At 35.9% G+C, this 16,864-nt stretch overlaps 1 protein-coding gene across 6 annotated transcripts in view; it reads right to left on the bottom strand.

Moving 5' to 3' along the window:
• The window catches only part of LOC123541791 (aminopeptidase N-like), an 88,532-nt gene extending 73,027 nt beyond the window's left edge, over positions 1 to 15,505 (bottom strand). For all 6 annotated transcript variants that reach the window (XM_053531355.1, XM_053531359.1, XM_053531357.1 and 3 more), the window contains exon 1: positions 15,349 to 15,505. The gene's annotated coding sequence lies outside the window, so the exon portion shown is untranslated. The remainder of the gene's footprint in view (positions 1 to 15,348) is intronic.
• Between the last annotated feature and the right edge of the window lie 1,359 nt (positions 15,506 to 16,864).

Genomic DNA, 16,864 nt, shown 5'->3' with positions numbered 1-16,864 from the left:
GTCTGTTAACAGCCCCGGCCTCATTTAATCGAATTATACCATTTTACAAAAAAAAAACTAAAGTAAAACAGTCTCTTCAGCAAACCCTTCACAACAAGTAGATTTCAGTGTTTCCAGTAAGGATGTTGTACACAGGTTAAACTATGGAAAACGTTTAGAAACTTCTGATAACAGATCTCGCTGTTTCGGCCATATATACGCTTTGTATTAAACTGTTTTGTAGTGATGATAACTAGAAAAGTACTGAAGACAGAAGCTACAAGTTAATGGCATGTTGCATGATGATGATGATGATGATGATGTTGATGGTGATTATTTTAACTGTTAAAATATTTTACCAATTTTGCTATTATTATTATTGTTATTATAATTATTTTTAAAATTATCGGTATTATTTCTATTATTGCACCGATGATGATGATGTATACAGTTGTACAAATTTTGCTTCATCGGCTGCTGCGACAGCTAATTGTGATATGTTTATTGTTTTGTTTACAATGATATGTTTATTGTTTTGTTTACAATTATGATAATGATGATGACGATGATGGTGGTGGTGATAATGATGATGATGATGATGATGATGATGATGATAATGGTGATAATAATAATAATAATATAAATAATAATAATAATGATGATGATGATGATGATGAAATTACGAATGACGACAACAGAGACCACCAATTTAAAAAAGTACAGGGAACTTACTGGAAATGAGGTAAGTGTATATCTGGGAATAAGGTAACGTCTGGGCATTCTGATTGGTCAGTCTTGTAAACAAACCCAGGAAGTGATTATTTTTTCAAAACTGATATTTTTTTTTTCACTGCAAATACGGTATTTCATCATACATTTTGACAAAATTTGCTACATTTTAAATGTATTGAAAAAAAGTTATATCAAACGAATTTCTCCCGCCATGCCTATGATGTTAACAGGGGCACGAAAATTACTTAAATGAAGTATCACTATTCATATGTTTTTCGTCCGATATTTTGGTAGTCTAAGAACTAAGATAGTTCTTGAAAAACTTGTAATTAGATATACATTTTTCGATGTATGGAAGGCCGTACACGCCATAATGTTACAATGTAAGTCTATGGGAAAACAAGTGGTGGTCTCTAACCTATAGGAAGATTCTTACACACAAAATGCCAAAACTTCCAAAAAAGTCAACTTTATGCTCCTGAATGTTACACGCGGTGTTAAATTATATAAATTCACACCTGTGCGCACTGAATACAATGTAGTTAATGCAGCATACATCATGAACCACATGTAACAATACTTAAATTGCGAAACATAAAACAAATTTTAAACGTTCTGTCTCAATATTTGTTACGCTTCAAATGCAAGCAACGCAATTTGGTTGACTAAGTAGCGAAATTCGGCATTTTTTTTGTTAGCGGCAAAAGCTGTAGCACGTGTAGAGCAATTATTGTCATAATGTATTCATAATCATAATAAATCATCATCTTCATGACCGTCGTCGTTATCATCACTATAAGTTTCATCATCAGTATCATCAGTTTTAACTCGTACTCAAGACGGATGGACAATGTATGCACCCTTTAAAATTTTCCAGTTTGTATAAGAATTATGATAAAATCTTGTTTTGTAAATAGTTCAATAATATGTTGACGGAGGATGATGACGATGATGATGATGATGATGATGACGAAGACGACACGGATGATGATGACTGCGACGACAAGGAAGATAATTATGATGATGATGACTACGACGAGGAGGACGAAGATGATGATAGTGGTGATGATGATGATGATGGTGATGGTGATGACTGATGACTGATGCTGCTGCTGCTGCTGATGACGATGATGCTGATGGCAGTGCTTATGACAGATGCAAAAATACGATATGATATCAAAGCCAGTATGGCTTGTTTGTTTTAGACGATATTGTTTCTTAACGTTTTCTCATTGGTCAAATTACAAAGAGGCAAAAAAGAAACACATATACACCATATTATCAGAACTGTTTCTGTATATATCCAATGCATTTCGTAATGCAATACCTAAATACGCCGTTTCAAACACAGTTTGGTATTGACTGTGAAAATTTGGCCGATATTTTGCACAGCTACCAATTTTGAGGTGTTTATCCCTCCTTATCAAGTAAAGATATTTGATAATATGGTATAATCAAAAGGGGTGTTTATTTGGCCGTAATCACCAAAACGGTTGAAATGTTATGCCCCAAAGACATTTCTTTTCACTTGACTAACTTAATAGTTAAGTTTTATAGCATTGCTGGTGTAACTGTTCTCTTAAACCCATATAGTTTTCATTTAACGACTTAACGCAATAACATCAAAAGGCATGGCCGAAATTCGTCATTTTATTAAAATGAAACAATTTTGAATCTCATTAAAACGTCTTCTTGTTCTATTTAATATGGTGTATGGTTTAGGACATTTCGTTACAACAGAGTGTGTTACTTCCCCTTTCCGAGTTACATTTTTCATTATTTTAATTTCGTTGTACAAATTTTTTATCTCGTAACGTGTATAAACATAATTTTTGGGTGGGTTATTAATATGCAAATTAATGCAAATAAATAACGGATGTCCTCCGTTTATTTATATATTTATATGTTTGTTGATTGACTTATGTAACGCCGTTTTTTTTTTCAACTGGTTTTGTCATTAAACAGAACTGCTGTTCGTGGATTCCGTACCAGTACTAACCGGTATTCGTGGATTCCGTACAAGTACTTACTTGTATTCCTGGATTCCGTACAAGTACTAACCGGTGTTCCTGGATTCTGTACCAGTACTAACTGGTGTTCCTGGATTCTGTACAAGTACTTACTGGTGTTCCTAGATTCTGTACCAGTACTAACTGGTGTTCCTGGATTCTGTACAGGTACTTACTGGTGTTCCTGGATTCTGTACCAGTACTAACCGGTGTTCGTGGATTCCGTACAAGTACTTACTTGTATTCCTGGATTCCGTACAAGTACTAACTGTTGTTCCTGGAACCAATACTATCTGGTGTTCCTGGATCCTGTACCAGTACTAACGGGTGTTCCTGGATTCTATAGCAGTACTAACTAGTGTTCCTGGATTCTGTACCAGTACTAACTGGTGTTCCTGGATTCTCAACAAGTACTAACTGTTGTTCCTGGATTCTGTACCAGTACTAACTGGTGTTCCTGGATTCTGTACTAGTACTTACTGGTGTTCTGGATTCTGTACTAGTGCTAACTGGTGTTCCTGGATTCTGTACAAGTACTAACTGGTGTTCCTAGATTCTGTACCAGTACTAACTGGTGTTCCTGGATTCTCAACAAGTACTAACTGGTGTTCCTGGATTCTGTACCAGTACTATCTGGTGTTCCTGGATTCTGTACTAGTACTAACTGGTGTTCTGGATTCTGTACTAATGCTAACTGGTGTTCCTGGATTCTGTACTAGTGTTAACTGGTGTTCCTAGATTCTGTACCAGTACTAACTGGTGTTCCTGGATTCTGTACTAGTATTAACTGGTGTTCTGGATTCTGTACTAGTACTAACTGGTGTTCCTGGATTCTGTTCTAGTACTAACTGGTGTTCCTGGATTATGTACCAGTACTAACTGGTTTTCCTGGATTCTGTACAAGTACTAACTGGTGTTCCTAGATTCTGTACAAGTACTTTCTGTTGTTCCTGGATTCTGTGCCAGTACTAAATGGTGTTCCTGGATTCTGTACAAGTACTTACTGGTGTTCCTAGATTCTGTACCAGTACTAACTGGTGTTCCTAGATTCTGTACCAGTACTAACCGGTATTCGTGGATTCCGTACAAGTGCTTACTTGTATTCCTGGATTCCGTACAAGTACTAACCGGTGTTCCTGGATTCTGTACAAGTACTAACTGGTGTTCCTGGATTCTGTACAAGTACTTACTGGTGTTCCTAGATTCTGTACCAGTACTAACTGGTGTTCCTGGATTCTGTACAAGTACTAACTGGTGTTCCTAGATTCTGTACCAGTACTAACTGGTGTTCGTGGATTCCGTACAAGTACTTACTTGTATTCCTGGATTCCGTACAAGTACTAACTGGTGTTCCTGGATTTTGTACCAGTACTATCTGGTGTTCCTGGATTCCGTACAAGTACTAACTGGTGTTCCTAGATTCTGTACCAGTACTATCTGGTGTTCCTGGATTCTGTACCAGTACTAACTGGTGTTCCTGGATTCTGTACAAGTACTAATTGATTTTTATGGGTTCTGTACCAGTACTAACCTATATCCAACAATTAACTCACAACTTATTTACAAGAGACCGAGGTGGATCACGAACGGGGGAATAATTAAATGGAACTGGACTCGATGTCCTGTGAAAAAAAAGCTATCAATAACATCAACCATATCTGCTAATTGTTTGGGGATGTTACTTTAACCCTTAGCCTGCTGTCGGCAAGTGATTCTGCCTTTGCGACCAGTGCAGACCAAGATCAGCCTTTTAACAGTTAGTGGTACTGTCCAAATTGAAAGATGGACACGTTCATTATAGAAATTTTTGGGGATGTTACCTTTTACAAAAGAATTTTTCAAAATATTTTTTAACTGTATTAAGACCGACCATAGGCCTATTTATAGATCTGCTAGCTAATTCACGCGGTAGGGGGACCATTTAAAAATGACGCTGGATAGACAATGACCATCTAGGCTAGTTTTCTGTACTCATTACATTGTACTTATTCTTCCTTCATTTTTTATGCAAAATAAAACCGTAACCTGCGTAATGAGAGGGTTTATGACCTCTGTCGATTTCCACGAGAAAAATACGCAAAACAGAAGCGATTTAAATGAAAGAAATATGGTGAAGTGATTCTATTACTACGGTGAGCCGCGCATATTAACCCATTGATTATATCTAGGGATTAACATATTATTTCATATTTGTATAACAAAAGAAGATTATTTTCAGTCATGCTCCCGTTGCTAAAAATGATGAACTCTCATTTACGAATCAACATGTATAGTGGCTTCTGGTAATCGTGTGTGGCGCGGTGTTAACAAGATAATATATTTAAGGCGTAAAAAAAATTGTTTGTTTCCGGTATCCCGACCTATCCTAAATTTTTTGGCCCGATCCTTAATGTTTTTATGGCTTTGGAGATTTTTTTAAAAACTTTTTAACAAAGAGCTGCAAAACTGCACTTTTTATGCTCTAAACATGGTCAGTGATGTTAAAAATCAACTTACTGATGCTCTAAAGGTATAACCCCCTTATTTGTATTTATTCTTTGACACAAAAGTAATTTCCGAAAAGTCTCAGAGAATTAAAAAAAAACCGACTTTGTTTTTGAGCAAGTTACCGGTAACAAAGAACTTTTAGGCCTTACGATTTTATCAAGTATAACGAAAACCGAAAAAAAAAAACGTTTTAAGCTTTAGATACTTCAGTATAATATTAGACCCAAACTGCTGCATAAAAACGTGTTAATTAGTTTTGGAAACTGTCTGGTTTCGGTCGTTTAAACATGAATGAACGTTAGCCATATGTATTTTTAGTTTTTATGTTTTTTAATACAGATGGATGCTTATCGAATGCTTTCTTTAAAAACTTGAGAAAATTAAAAATGTTTTACAATACGCTGTTGTGACTTCAACCTGCAAACCATGCAAAAGCGAGACTGACACGTTACAAATAATAATAATAATAATAATAATAATAATAATGATACCACGCTTATTATTTGATGTCAACTTCGCATCCATAGCTTATATATCATATATACGGTGTCCCGTTAGGCCCATCGTGCTATCGATGCCGCCTCCATGTATGCGCGATGCGACGACAATACGATGACACGATCGTGACGGAACGATGCTACGTCAGTATGATGACGAAGAAGCGATATCAGTTCGCGCGCACACGACGGGTCTAATATCATGTGTATGTGAACATAATTATCTTTTCTGTAATATTATAAAATAAACGTTATTCAAGACACGTTTTCCGGGTAATGATAAATGGCATGAATATTTTTGCTGTAAAATAATATCAAATTTAATCTAAATTTTCTATTTTGTATAATTTATGATTAAATGACAGTTGCAGAAGCTTTTGAATTATGACAGAAGACGTTATTCGCAAATGTATTCAAAAACATTTTTGTTAATGTCGCTGAGTTTAAAAGTAAAGTGCATTTCTTTTCTGCCAGTATTGATTAAAATCAACACCGGAGAGATTTAACCTTTCTCTGCGTCCTTCAAAATACACCGTAAATCAGTGTGATTAACTGCGGGGAAATTTGAGAAAACAAAGGGACGAAAAACAAATGAATTATGTTGTATTCACTTGTTGAAAAATCTTGCATTCAAACATGTTTTGGTTTACGGTGTTCTCGGTGTATTTTTAACTGTTTTTTTTTTGTTTACAGTGTGCATAACGACATAACAAATCTGTCTGTGAAATATGAAAGGGACTGACCCACGCACTTTAGGCGAAAAATAAAATCTCTCAAAAGTCCATAAAAAGTGAGTACTCTGAAAGTGACTGGTAGTACAAACTTATTGACAAAACATTTTGACAAGATATTCTTTTATTGTGCATAAGGTAGTAAACCGTTGTGCGCAAGCGCTTTTTAAATAATGCAGAAAATCTACAATCTTTTTGCATTTTTACTAATATCTAACCTTTATTTTCACCAACCTTATCATTTTTCAGAGACATATATACATTATATGCAAAACTTGATGGAAATGAACAAGTTGAAAAAAATAACCAAACTGTGGATGAGTAGCTTCATATTTGGGGTCTTTTATTCGACGAAGCTATATATAGTTGTTCCATTCTATATAATTATGTTGATCCAAAATGCGAAACATACCAGACGTCGAAACGCTCTATTGGCTACGTTTGTGAACATATTTAAAGGTGGTCAATCACATTTAAACAACATTTAATGACATTTTTTACTTTTTGTATATTCTGGTAGAGAATTATTTAAGGAACGAAAAGACCGATTACATAGAGTTAGATTCCTATTTGAAATGCATATTTTATTATTTTTATAAAATTTTGTAATTACTCCCCTTTAATATGAAAGTATATGAAAAGCTGGGTATTTCTTTTTATTTCGATACAATGTCTAGTTTTACATTTGCATTTGATAGACATATCAGCTATTGAACAATCTGAACCAAAATGCAAGTTTTAAAGCCGTGTGTAGCTTCTGAATTCATTTATTTCCAATCTATCTTGGTTGCGCAACCAAGATAGGCAAAGGGAGGTAATAATAATTTTTCAAACTTGCTTTTTTTAATAAATTCCATCTAAATACATAATTTTTAATGCAAATATTTTACAAATATATTACAATATGTCTAATATTTATACATTTCCTTAGGCAAAGTATGTTTATCAAATTTATACTTATGATAAAATAACTCTATCTTGGTTGGGCAACCAGGATAGGAAAATGAAATTTTAAAAATACCTCCAGTGAAAATCTAATTTGTATTAAGTGTTAAGTGAACATAAATGAGTGTAAATGATCAGATGCTAAAGTTTCGAACAAATCCGTTCCATGGCCAAAATCTGATTATCCACCTTTAAAATATGAGAATATACATTAGTGAATACGTGCGTATTGCACGATGTTAGGTAGTTTGCTACTTTCAAAAGCCGACAAGATGGATTCGGTAGCTACACGAAGTACTTGATTTTTTTTTTATATTTGATCTAGATTTCAGAAACGCTGAAATAGTACACTTGTAAGGCAAACACACTTTACTAGTTATAAACATAAATATTTTAAATTTATTTTCATACAGATAAGAAGTAATTGTTCATATTTTCAAAGATGATTTTTGGGTCTAATACAGCTTTTAATAATTTGCCCATTTTCCCTAAAATAGCTTCATATTCAGAACGTTAAAAGAATTTCGTAAAATATTGCATCTGTTGTATAATATGTCATTCACTGAAATAATCTCGTTTTGTTCTGTTCTTATAAATTAATGTCTAAAAATAACGAGAACGATTGTATGAATAGCCCTCACATTGCACTCCTGTCACTCTGAACTAATAACCCCCTCCTTCCAGTTTAAGCAGTTTTGAGCGATCGTTTTACAAATTTTTACAAAATTAATTTCAGTTTGTCAACAGAATATACAGTTACGTTAATACCTTATATCCTGTTTCGTAGGTTATTTATATCTAATCATTTCATTTTTTTAGTCACGAGACCTTCTCATCAATTCAGTATTTTCAGTAAGTTTTTAAAGATGACATGTAATGGGACTGAACGTACTTCGGTCGTGTGGTTAAAAAAAACGACTTCGAATTATTTGTTTCTCTTTCAGCTTATTAATGAGCCGCGTCATGAGAAAACCAACGTAGTGCATTTGCGACCAGCATGGATCTAGACCAGCCTGTGCATCCGCGCAGTTTGGTCAGGATCCATGCTGTACGCTTTCAAAGCATATTGCAGTTAGAGAAACCGTTAGCGAACAGCATGGATTCTGACCAGAGTGCGCGGATGCGCAGGCTGGTTTGGATCCATGCTGGTCGCAAATGCAGTATGTTGGTTTTCTAATGGTACGGCTTATTTATAGTCGCCACCGGTATCCAATATGGGCGACTCCTACAGTAAACTGTCGCTAATGTTAGTGAGAGGATAGGGCAAGATACTGAAGACGCTCTAATTCCAGAAGCTTCTGCGCCAATTGTAAAGCACACAAACATGGGACTCTTATCCGAATGTTTGTATATCTGGATGGAGGAGCGCAGGCTCAAACTCATGATCCCTGTTTTTTTTTTAGTCAAACAGTGTTACCACTGGACAAGTGAGTCCAATCTTGGCTCCAACTTATTTATGTTCCACCATTATAATAATATAGGCAAGAACAACTCCAAAGACCATCCAGAAATTCTTTCGTATGACAAGAAAACTTAAGCCGACTTTCTGGAGGCCGACGCTTTTAACGTGAATGACCTTCATATGTTCCCAGCACGCAAGCCTAAATGGGGCCCATATGGGCTATATCTGAGCAAATGTATCATACAGGCCCATATGTGACCCATATTGTAAGTATTTGCCCACAACGGACCCATATACAATATCTCCTAGATGTGGGATCTATGCCAATATCCCGTTTGCAAATCCCATGTGGGCCCCTTATAGAAAACAAAAAGGGGCCCATATGGGTCACATATATTTTGCTAGCTGGATTTCTAATGTTCAAAGCTAGGGGCGATATTAAGGCATGATGAGAGACGACATTCAGCAGTCTGAAATTATAATTGCAGCAACCGTGCTGCGGATCAGACTGGATTACAACTACATTGAGGAATACCAACTCCGACACAGTGTTATTTCCCCTTCTCAGTATATCACGTTTGGCATTCCTGAGACACCGTAAAACACAGACTGATAGACTGGTAACGTTTTATGGCGTGGTCACACTACACGTAGTTAATCGTAGTAATGAATGATCGTAGTTGATCGTAGTTGATCGTACTAAGCGTAGTTACACGAAGATAATCGTAGTCAAACGTAGTAATGATCGTAGTTCGAACTTATGATTTGTCCGTAGTAAGCAAATAATTTTTCGACATGTTCAGAATCTGACTACGATTAACTACGATGTTTTGACTCTACTGTGACCGTAGTTTGAACGTAGTTGATCTTAGTTAAACGCACTTGATCATACTTAACAGTAGTGTGTATCGTTTTTGATCGTAGTACAAGAAAAACACATCGACAGTACGGTTCAACTACGATCAACTAGGGCTCCACTACGGCTAAACTAAACTAGGGCTCCACTACGGCTAAACGCTTTTCCGTAGCTCAACGTAGTTGATCGTAATTTGTCGTAGTTGTTCGTACTTCGATCGTAGTGTAACGTAGTAACTCGTGGTAAGACGTAGTGATACCCTAGTTAACCCTACCCGATTTACTCGTAGTTGAACGTAGTTGTTCATACATACACGTACTTCAACGTACGACAAACTACGTTTAAAATGAACTACGACCAACTACGTGCGTGAACGTAAATGTGACCATTGCTTTACGTAGCACGTATCAGGTCAAGAATAAAATTTTCTAAATATCGCGGGAAGCAGTCTAACTTCCGGGATTCACAAATAAAATGACGTGCAAGAAAACAAAAGATGATGCTTTGTTGCACTCATGCAATCAGACCAGCCTGCGCATCCGCGCAGTCTGGTCAGGATCCATGCTGTTCGCTAACAGTTTCTCCAATTCCAGTAGGCTTTAAAAGCGAACAGCATGGAGCCTGACCAGACTGCGCGGATGCGCAGGCTGGTCTGGATCCATGCTGGTCGCATACCTACTATGTTGATTTTCTCATGGCACGGCTCAAATAAAGCAAGAAAATCAAAAGATGATTGCTTTTTGTTGCACTCAATTGTGCTAACCCGTCAAAATGCAAAGTACGGGTGCAGAAACGGGTTGGTAAATATTTACACGATTTGCCATATTCATTTGTATATCATCGTGCAATGAGACCAAGTCTAATCTCTTAGCAAAACAGATTTTATGTCAGACCGAATATATATCAATATTTGTTAAATATTAACAAACACTACACTAGAAAATATGCATACCGCCGCGTTATATATGCGGTTGTCTTCCGCTCCCTTTTGTTTTGTTGTTATCGTAGTTCTTCTGTTAGCTTTTGGAACTCATATTGATTTACATGCCTATCAGTTAGCCCTTAATCATTTGGTTTATGTATTTATTTTCACAAAAAAAGTATTACAGGTCATTTTCTCGAGATGCATGTATCTCTGATAAAAGCAAAAGTTTAGTAACAGTCTGTGATATTGAAGAAGGTACAAATTGTAATATGTTTTTGCTATATTGCATTCTTGATTAGTCCACACGGATCCGACCTCGTCATTTGTTTTAAACAACAGAACAACCCTTTCATTAACTGACATGAGAATGCGGATGAAAACAGCAAATGGATCATGATACACACCTTACTAAATTTAATGAAAATGTTATTTATTTTTAGTTTTGACTGGTTCAAATATTACACTTTAAACATTCTGGCGTCATGTTACATGATTTTTGATGTTGTAAAGGACTGCATTGTAAACAGCTATAGTAGTTCGACTACATTATACCAAATGTAATATTTTCAAAGTTTATTTACTCTAACGGACTTGTTTTAAAGCGAACATTTGTAATTTAAGAGATGTATTTAATCATATCAATAGCACAAATAGTAATAGCAGTGGTGAAAGTGGTCCAAAGATAATTACCACGCCGAACTACTGTCAAGATAAAACATTGATTCGCTTAGACCTAAACAATTCTTTGTTTCTGGTAACATACTAAAAAAATTAGGGTACTGTAGGTAGGTCGGAATTTTTTTCTGTTCTTTTTATCAAGGGAGACTTTTCGGAAATTATTTTTGTGTCAAAAATGAGTACAAATAAGGGGCTTATGCCTTTAGAGCGTCAGTAAGTTGATTTCCAACATCAATGACCATGTTTAAAGCATACAAAATGCAGTTTTGCAACTTTTTGTCAAAAAATTGAAAAACTTATTCTCCAAGGCCATAAAAACATTTAGGGTCGGGCCAAAAATATAGGGTAGTCGGGGTACCGGAAACAAACATTTTTTACGCCTTATTTTTAAAAAATCTCGAAGACATTTCCAAGTCCCGCAGGCCTAACAAAGTATAATTAGTAGTCAAACTTTGGTTTAAATGACAAAAGACACCCGCTAAGATATAAAGTGATGGCACAAGTGTGTAAACAGTTGCAACGCTTTTAACTCTTATCATGCTGGGCACGACTGATTCTGCCCTTGCGACCAGTGTAGATCATGATCAGCCTGTACATTCGTGCAGTCTGATCATGATCTGCACTGTTCGCCATTCCGTCAGTATCTTTTTGATAAAGACCCCTTTTAACAGTTAATGGTAATGCCAAAATTGAAAGATGGACAAGTTCATTATAGAAATTTAGCAGGGTAAAATAGTGCAGAAAGACAACATCATATCATTTTACCAACATCTAACACTTACTTTTCACTCACTTTATCATTTTAGTAGCTCTATTATACATATACATTCTATGCCAAATTTGGTGGAAACGAACATGTTGCAAAAATTTCACTCAACCGTGAGGGGTGTATCTTTTTTTACTTTTCTTGCAGTTTCCATGCACGCCTATACTCATAACTACGCGTGTAGCTACTTTATCGAGTATCAGTTGTGAATCAGTAAAACATCGCAAAAAGTCATTAATCTATTCAGGTACTTTTCCCATCATTTGCATTTTAAATTTGCAAACGACGAAACTGTTTTAGATTAAAATAAGTTAGTTGCCAAACATCTATTGTTTTCAGTCACATAATTTGGTAAACATCTCACAGATGAATGTGTTAAAATAAATAAGGAAATGGTACACAACTTGATTTACGGTTAATTAGGGTTACAAATGAAAAGTATGAAAGACCGGTGGTGACATTGCAAATTCAATAGTCCACGATTTCCACTTCATCATTTCACGAATTCCATTCCATAAATTCACGAGTTCACCATTTCATTTTCACGATTTTAAGATTTCAAAATCAGAAGTCGTGCATGAACTTCAAATCAAGAAATTGTGAAATTGCGGAGTTGAAATAATGAAATGTTAAAATCGAAAAGTCATGAAATTAATAACATGAAATCGAGAAATCGCGAAAATGAAATCGTGAGATCTTGGACCGTGAAGTTTTAGTTTTCTGGAGTAAGAAATAGACATATTAAAAAAATGTTTTGAAGGCAGTGATAAATAACGTGAATATCTTCTTTACAGATTCACTTTTTTGCTTTGGAGATAAAATCATGTGAAACTATTATCTACATCTTCATTTCTTCTTTTGGTAGATGACATCGTGATTTATGTGCATAAATAATTGCATTTAAATTTTGACAGGACATTTTTTTATAAATAACTGTGCACAAACAAGACCACTCGCATTAATACGGAAGCATAGAGGGGACATAAGAAATTATGATTTCATCCCGTGGTCACAAGATGGACAGAAAGATTTTTTTTAGATATTTTTTCTTCGTGGTCACAAGATACTCTGAAAGATTACATTTTTTGGAAATATGATTTACGTAAATATATCTCGTGCCACGAGAAAAATGGAAGGATTTTTTTTTGAAAATTAAGAAAGTAGAAATGCGCGGGCACATGTGCTGTGCGTGTTTTTAAATTTTATCTCGCGGTCACGAAATAACTTCCCAATTCAAAATATTTCCTTTCAGTTTATCTCCCGAGATAAAGTAGAAATTTTGTTTTGAAAATAAAATCCTTCATTTCATTTCTTGGCCACGAGATGATATAAGAATTCTCTATGATTCCTTTATGATTCCATACTTTATATTATCCCCCATTAAAGTGATTAATTACGTACTTTCCTAAAAAAAAGATTATAAAAAAAGAAGATAGAAGTTTATTAAAGTATTTTCCCCAAAAACGTTCGAATATATTACGAAATTTTGGCGAAACCAGACTGTATACGTGAATGACATTACGAAATGGCTAAAGTTTAATCAAACGTGCAGAGTTACCTCGATTTAAAAAAAATGTTACATCATACTCCATTCAAAGTAGTAAAAATGTTTGTATCTTATCCAATGTCCCTATCATGCTCGTTTTAATAAGGAAGAAAAAATAAATAAATAAAAATAAAAAAGTAGTTTCAATTTCATGTTCAACATTAGAGTTAGGTTTAATATTAATCGCTGACACTAAGGTAAAGCGAAGCATCTTGAAGACAAGAGAAGAAAAACAAATAAAACGATTAAGATAATTGAGCCACACCATGAGAAAACCAACATAGTGCGATTGCGACCAGCATGGATCCATAACAGCCTGCGCATCCGCACAGTCTGATAAGTATCCATGCTGTTCGCTAATATTTTCTCTAATTGCAATATGCTTTGAAAGCGAACAGCATGGATCCTGACCAGACTGCGCGGATGCTGGTCGCAAACGCACTATGTTGGTTTTCTCATGGTGCGGCTCAATTATGTCTTATTAACATTACTTCATTTGAATAATTTGCATTTGTACATTGCTGTAACGTTAACTTAAAGTACAACAATCTGTATTCTCAGTCTTATTTTTACATAAGTTTATTTACATTTCTGCTTAAATTTTGTAAATAGCTTTAGGAAATCTGCACGTCAGACACTAAAGTTACTTTTTCATATAATTAGTGAAAACGTGTTCATGCAGTTCGCCATAATTAGGCATACGATACAGACATGATTTCTGACACTACAGAAAAGTGAAAAGTGCAGGAGTTGGGTGTGTGTTGCGGGGGGTGTGGGGGGGGGGGGGCTGCTACATTTACTGAACGCGCTCGGACGCGTGGACGTGACGTTTTCAATGCTGAGTCGTAAAATGCACACGTGCAAAATATACGTAAGTTCACACGTACAGTACGACATCGACTTTGTCTGCGTATCTTTTGACTCAGATTTCGGACATGTTTCAACAGCATGCCGTTAGCAGTATTCAAAATGGGCATGTGCAGTTCAAAAGAACAAAACACAAAACAAAAATTAAAAAACAAAGATTTAAAAAAATGAAAACTACAACAACAAACAAAAGTAAAGAATAAATGTCATTCTATACAAGGTTTTAAACAAGAGCTGTCACTAATGGTGACAAATGTCCCCGCAGCGTCTTGACCTTTGACCTGGTGACCCCAAAGTCAGTAGGGGTCGTGTACTCAATAAGTACTATCAGCATGTGAAGTTTGAGAATGTAGTGGTTCGCGAGTAAAGTGCCTTCATGCAAAAACTACGAATTTAAAATAAAATGATATCTTACGAACTTGTGCGCAGTATAGTGATGAAAGCTCGTTTATAAAAGATTCACTCAAATAAAACGTTTTCTTAACGATCTGCCCAAATAAGCAAGCCCAAACTTAACAAAACAGGTAAAAAAAAACACGCTTTAACTGCCACTAGGATATAGATTAACAAAACCCCAAAAAACAAAAAACAAAAACAAAAACAAAAAAAAAATTAAATTTCTAGGACATATTGTATTTTCCTATTTTTTCTAAACAAGCTGCACGCATTAAAGTTATACAACAATTCCTGGTTCACAAATAATTAAGCTTTTTCTGTTGCGAAATGTTGTACAAGAATCAAGTAATAATCTAATAAAATCACTATCATGAAATATATAACATCCGCAGAATGTAGTATTTCTGTAACGAAATGTTGTACAAAAATCAGTTAATGTAAAGTTTACTGTTTTAATCTTATACATTTACTATTAAATATATAACACTCATTTAAGCTAGCAAAAACATTTGCATTAATAATTAGCTCTCACCTTGTACTCTTGTCTCTCTGAATTAATTATTTCCCTCCGTTTAAGCAATTTCAAACTGTCGTGTTACAGTTGAAAATTTATTTCAGTTTGTCAACAGTATATACAGGTATGTTTATAACTTCTATTCCGTGTTCAGATCCTTGTCCGTGTGTTTACGTACTTTAAATTTTATCCAATTATTTCTTTTCATTTTAGGTCACGTGAGCTTCCAATTCGACAGTACGGCTCTTCTGTCGGGTGGTTAAGAAAAAACCGATCTCGAATCATTAGGCCTTTCCGCACCTGGAATGGAATTCTATCATATGAGAAAACCAACAAGCTGACGTGCATGTTTGTTTGTGTTGTGTTTAACGACGTTTTTCAACAGTATTTCAGTCATGTAACGGCCATGTAACCTAACCAGTGTTCCTGGATTCTGTACCAGTACAAACCTGTTCTCCGAAAGTAACTGCCAACTTCCCAACATGAGTAAGAGGTGGAGGACGAATGATTTCAGACACAATGTCGTTTATCAAATCGTCACGGAGAACATACGTCCCGCCCGCGAATCGAACTCACGACCCGCGATCCGTAGACCAAAAGATCTACCTACTGAGCTATGCGCCGGGTGGTCGGTGGAAATTCGATGGTGGACAAGTTGGCGGTTCGCCAACACGTTTTTTACATGTTTTGGACAGGTAAAACGATGGTGGACATGTTGGTGGTCGGGTGACATGATTGTGAACATGTTTGCGGTCGGGCAACACAAAATTGTGGACATGCCGGTGTAATGAAGTATTTCGACCCCCATAGAATAATGACCCCCCGGTCATTATTCTATAGGAAAAGTGACCCCCCGGTCATAGTATTATGACCTCCAGATCATAGTACTATGACTCCCCCACGTGAAGTAAACTGAACCTCACGAAGAATATTGACTCCCATAAAAAAACGACCCCCGGTCATTTGGTCAAATTTAGTGATAACTCGTGTATCTAAGGCCTAATGCTGCATTTTATGCCCCCACTCGGGGGAGGGGGGCATATAGATTTGCCCTTGTTCGTCTGTCCGTTCGTCCTTTTGTTTGACCATTAGCCCCAGATACCATCACTTGAGAAAGAAATCAGAGCATTCCGCAACGGGAAAAGGGATTCTATTTCTAGACGCTGTATCTTGGTGTATACATTTTTTTTCAGGAAAATAACAATTCACAATACGTTCACAAAACACACCAGTGTCAATAATCCCTGCAAACTTCGGTATGAAGTAATTCTTCAGAAGAAAACTGCACAAGAAACTGCTAGCATAGAACTTAGTATTAATAGAAGTTGCAATACTTAGCAGTGGCAGTAAAGTACGGTAGCGGCAACAATAGAAAGTAGTAGTAGTAGTAGTAGTAGTAGTAGTAGTGGCAGTGGTAGTGGCAGTTGCAGTAGCAGCAGCAGCAGCAGCAGCAGCAGAGGAATAAGTGACAGCAACAACAGCAGCAGGAGAAGAAGAGGTAGATGTACAAGACGTATTAGTGGAAGCAGGTATA

The sequence above is a fragment of the Mercenaria mercenaria genome, chromosome 19 (assembly GCF_021730395.1).
Source record: "Mercenaria mercenaria strain notata chromosome 19, MADL_Memer_1, whole genome shotgun sequence".
Taxonomy (NCBI): domain Eukaryota; kingdom Metazoa; phylum Mollusca; class Bivalvia; order Venerida; family Veneridae; genus Mercenaria; species Mercenaria mercenaria.
The sequence above is the reverse complement of the archived record's forward strand: the minus strand, read 5'-3'. Positions and strand labels throughout refer to the sequence as shown.